Genomic DNA, 5,699 nt, shown 5'->3' with positions numbered 1-5,699 from the left:
GATGTTTGCAAATATCTTGTTCTTGCCAGGAGATAATTTGCTACCTTAACATTACTAAGTCTAAAATACTGGAGGGTTTTGCTCTGAAATTTTGTGCTGCTTCAAAAGATAAATTTCGTCATGCCACATACAGCTGTAAAGAAAATTAACTGAATTTCTAGGAACCAACACAGAAGTCTGTACTATTTATCTATTGCAGCTTTAAATGATGAAGTGTGTTTTTAATCAGTCTGTAAGCTCTTCGGGGTTTTTTTTATTTATTTACTTTTTTACAGAGTGCACATGTTGGTCAAGAAAAGTTGGGATGGCACAGCTAGAATGGGCAGGAGAACTGGTAGAGGTCATAGAGCCAAGATACTCATCACATGAGTTATTGAGGGGGGTTGATTACTTTTGAGTGTACAGTGAAGGTATTCCTAAGTGCAAATGTGTAATTCTGTGTGTTTAAGCTCTTCTTCACACCCTTACTGCCCACTCCCCCCCCAGATACCTCTGAATATAGTATCCTTTAACATAAAATCCTTCCTCAGCAGCTGCTCTTAAGCCTACAAAGCATACAGTCAAGATGAAAAGGGAGGAATTGATTCCAAGGCCCCGCTGTCATTTTCCAGAAGGCTGAAGGGCAGAGGTTGCAATTTTTGCTATCTTTGACGTGCTTTCAGAGCTGCAAGAGAAAAATATGAATTTGGACCTAGGTTCAGCTCACCTTAGTAGACTTGGTTTTGTTATATTGCAGTTAACATGCCCTTGTGAAATGGTTGTCAGGATAACTGCACTCCCAATATTTCTTGTCCTGTCCGTAGGCACTACTGAGAAGAATGTCTCCCTCTTAACTCCCTCCTGTCAGGTATGTGTACACATTGATGAGATCACTCCTGAGCCTCTTTCATGATGAAGAGTCCCAGCTCTCTCAGCCTCTCCTCATAGGAGAGATGCTCCAATCCCCTCATCATCCTTGTTGGCCTGTGCTAGAATTGCTCCAGTGAGTCCATGTCTCGCTTGTACTGGGGAGCCCAGAACTGGACACAGCGCTCCAGATGTGTCTCACCAGTACTGACGAGAGATGAAGGATCACCTCCCTCAACCTTCTGGCAAAGCTATGCTGTATGCAGCCCAGAACACGGATGGCCGCCTTCGATGGGAGGGTTCATTGCTGGCTCATGGGCAGCTTGTAGTCCACAAAGGATGCCAACGCCCCTCTGTGCAGAGCTGCTTTACAGCCAGTGGGCTACCAGTCCAGGTGCAGGATTTTGCATTTCCTCTTGTTGAACTTCATGAGGTTCCTCTCTGCCCAGTTCTCCAGCCTGTGAGGTCCCTCTGAATGGCAGCACATCCATCTGTTCTGTCACTCAGCACCTCACAGTTTTTTATCATTGGGCCCTGGCTTTCTTAACCCCATCCCTTCATGATCAGCCAGCATCTCTATGCTCCTCCTGGGTCACCTGCCCCTGTTGCCACCTCCTGTACATTTCCTTTTTATCTGAGTTCAGCCAGGAGTTCTTTACTCATCCATGCAGGCCTCCTGCTACCTTTACTTGATTTCGTACTTGTCAGGATGGGCTATTCTTGAGCTTGGAGGAGATGATCCTTGAATATCAACCAGCTCTTCTGGACCTCCCTTTTCTCTAGGGCCATATTCCATGGGATTCTTCCAAGGTGATCTCTGAAGAAGCCCATTCTCCTGAAATCCAGGTCTGTTGGTCCTGCTTTTTTGTCCTGCTACCTCCTCTTAGCGTCCTGAACTCCACCATCTCATGTTCACTGCAGCCAAAGCTGACCCTGCCTTACAAATGAGGAAGAACTCCTTGGGGGTGTGGAAGTATCAGGTCCAGCAGAGCACCTTTCCTTGTTAGCCTCTCTATCACCTGTGTCAGGAAGTTGTTAATACACTCCAGAAATCTAGATTGCTTGTGCCCTGCTGCGTTGTTCTTCTAACTCACCATAAGTGATGAAAATATACTTGTAATATCTTTCTGATAATTTGCAATGTTTTAATTTTCAGATCCAAAACTGTTTCTTGTAATCACAAGAAATACTGAAAGATACCCTTTGAACATACAGATTTAATTTTTTCTCTTTAGCTACCATAAATAGACCTTGGCAATAAATGTGATATACCAGGATGTATTATATACAAGTGCATCTCTCTGTACTACTTGCTACTCCATCTCATATTGCTTAGCCCAAAGATGTAACTGTGGCAGCTTTTTCTTTTGAGACAGCCATAACAAACTCGTACAGAAAGTTAAATTCCAAAGAAAATAATATTATGAACACAAAGTAATTATATCAACACAGATATTCAAGCTTGGCAAAATCCTTAATGAAGTGAGTAGAAAGGGTGGCTATGGGGGCAGGAAGGTCTTCTCTCAGGAGAAAGCCACCAGACAGGTTCATCTTGTCTCTTCAGCAGTGAAACTGCCATTTTAACGAGAACTTATATTCACTCCTACTCCAGTTTTCCTTATGCATTCCCAATGAATATGTAAGACATGGTGAGGTCAAAGAATCCCATAAAGTTTTCTCCCACCAGGCAAAGGACTTTTATAGATGTTTGTGTACGGTAGTTCTTCCTCTTCTTACATACACTTACTCATGAAACGGTGGAGTACCTAAATCCTAGCACTTCACAGATCGGGGGAACTGTCCACACGTCAAGCACCATGGAAAACAGAAATACAGAGAATATATCGAGAGCTGGGCATTCGTAACAACTTGCCCTGCATCACAAAACAATTCAGTTCTATATGGAAGCAGAGAAGGAGAGGGGTGTGTGTATTTGAAATCTAATTGCAATTAGAAAGAATTGCTATTGAAAGAAGTCCCTTAAGGGAGTTACTTGGATAAGATAGACCCAGGCACTTTCAGAAGTGCATAGTAAGAGGACAAGAAGTAACTGGCACAAGTTGCAACAACAATTCTGACATTTTCTGATCAGGAAAAAATTCTTCACCATGAGAATGGTCAAGCATAGAAACAGGTTGCCCAGAGAGGTCATTTAATCTCTGTCCTTACAGGTTTTCAGCTGGATTTGGAAGTTAGTTCCAGCTAGCTTGGAAGCTAACTTTGACTGAAGCAGGAGATTGGACCACCAGAGGTCCCTTTCAATTTAGCTTTTTCTAAGATTCTGTGATTTATCTGCTACAACCATGAGATCATCCTCCTGAAAGGGCCTAGATTATAGCCTTCTGAAATAGCTTTCTCTGAGAAATGGTGAGAAACCACTGGGATTTTAATGGAGAAAGTAGCTACACTCTCTTCAGTTTAGTTTTATTACATTGGGAAGGCAAGGACTCCAGCTATGAGTAGGACAGACTAGATGGAGGAATCTGGTCTAAGTAATAATTGTACTGAGAATGTGGATATTGACTGGTAAATGCTGTTGAGACATACTTAATCTTCAAGATTAAATCAAAGATTAGATTAAATAAGATTAGAAATTTCTCTTTAAGATGAAGATAATACTGTATGGTAACATTTTGATAGAATGACTTCAATCAAGCATATTTTTTCATAGTCTACCTGGGTGAATCTAGGGAAAGATGACAGGTTCCACTGACATCTTATTTAAACATTCATCTAGACTGCTAAACTGTTTTCAGATATGGATGCGAATACCTCTAACACTACTAGGAAGTCTCCTTATTATGGAAGACTTGAATTTTCCAGAAAGGTTAGAGAACAAATTTTGTTAATAATTGCGAATCCAGACATTTCTGGATGAAATTTCCACTAACCATGTTTTCACTGAAGAATTGCTGAGCTAACTCTATTGATTGCTATTTTAGACTTGATTATGATAAGTAATAGAAAAGAGTTCTTTAGGAAATCTTTGGGTTGAAGAAGCATGACTTGATTTAGCTTGAGCATTTAACTCAATAGGGTAATAATTGGGTCTAATAGGGTAGACCTTTCACAAAAGAGTTCTGTTTCTGGGAGAAATGAAAGTAAATTTGTCACATTTAACCATGACCCATCTGGAATCAAACTGGGAAACTTACTGTCCATAACAAAGGTTCTGTTTTGCAAGAAGACAAACTTTGGTGATGGGATACAGGAGCCAGCTGGTATACCGTGCTACAGAGCTCAGCAGCTTGGAATTTGTGAATATTTGGAATCTTTTAATCTGAAGACACTGAAATGATCAAGCATCTATAGCCTAAACAGAGGAGGAAAGTCTCAGTTCAGATGTCTTTATTCTCAGGATCCTCACAGAGAGTGTTCAGAAAATTAGTAAGGATTGCAATGATAAGTAAAGATACTGGTTGGAAAATATAAGGAAATATAAAACAATTATTACCAACAATGAAGTTGATTTAGACCTTTAAAAGATATTGAAACAAGTTTAATTAGTCGAAGTACAGTAACACAGGGTTCTTAAATGAAGGAAATGAGAGACCTCCATTCTATGGCATGTTCAGGCTTGACCCCAGTGATGCACAAGTCTGTAGCATAAGCTATTTCCCTATTTATTTTCATGTTTACCTGTTTTTAAAATTATGAGCTTGTGGACAGAGTTGTGTTTTGAAATATCCATGTGCAGCTCAGCTGGAACTGAGTATTTGGACTTGCCTGTGCAGGACACTTGCAGCTGGGGGGTGACTGCTCTTTAGCCCTGAAGCTGGAATGCTGTTCCTGCTCTAAAGCACACTCGTGCCTTAAGGCAAAGCCCCTGATGCATCTTCTGTTGACAGGTGGTCTGAACTCCATCCAGTACTTTGGATGATTCAGGGAGCAGCAGAGTCCTGGGATCTTTCTTCAGTGACATTTTTCTCATTCACCACAGGAGCTCCAGAATCTTCACTGGGTCTCTAGACCTGCCCAGCCCCAGGTCAGCAGAGGCCTCTGCCAGCCCCACCTGTAACTCCTCTGTTGGGCTCTCCTCTGCACTCGCAAGACTTTCAGCAGGAGCTGGGCCTTCTTACAGCTTGCAGGTCCTGCAAGAAGAAATAATGAAATAAGCAGTAAGAGCAAAACGACTGTGTCCTGCCTGGGAAGCAGTGGGTACTGTGCTCTTTCATAGAATCATAGAATCACAGAATCATAGAATCATTCAGGTTGGAAAAGACCCTTGGGATCATCGAGTCCAACCATCAGCCCTACTCTACAAAGTTCTCCCCTACACCATATCCCCCAGCATCTCATCTAAATGACCCTTAAACACATCCAGGGGTGGTGACTCCACCACCTCCCTGGGCAGCCTATTCCACTCTCTGACCACTCTTTCTGTGACAAATTTTTTCCTAATGTCCAGTCTAAACCTCCCCTGTTGCAGTTTAAAGCCATTCCCCCTTGTTCTGTCACTAATCACCTGTGAGAAGAGACCAGCACCAACCTCTCTACAACGTCCTTTCAGGTAGTTGTAGAGAGTGATGAGGTCTCCCCTCAGCCTTGTCTTCCTCAAACTGAACAGTCCCAGCTCCCTCAATCTCTCCTCATAAGATTTATTCTCCAGGTCCTTCACCAGCTTTGTTGCCCTCCTCTGCACTCGCTCCAGCGCCTTGATATCCCTCTCGTATTGAGGTGCCCAAAACTGGACACAATACTCCAGGTGTGGCCTCACCAGTGCAGAGCACAGGGGGACTATCACCTCCCTACTTCTGCTGGTCACACTATTTCTAATACAAGCCAGGATGCCGTTGGCTTTCTTGGCCGCCTGGGCACACTGCCAGCTCATGTTCAGCTGCTTGTCAATTAGA

This window comes from Strix uralensis, chromosome 1, assembly GCF_047716275.1.
Source record: "Strix uralensis isolate ZFMK-TIS-50842 chromosome 1, bStrUra1, whole genome shotgun sequence".
Lineage (NCBI taxonomy): Eukaryota > Metazoa > Chordata > Aves > Strigiformes > Strigidae > Strix > Strix uralensis.
The sequence above is the reverse complement of the archived record's forward strand: the minus strand, read 5'-3'. Positions refer to the sequence as shown.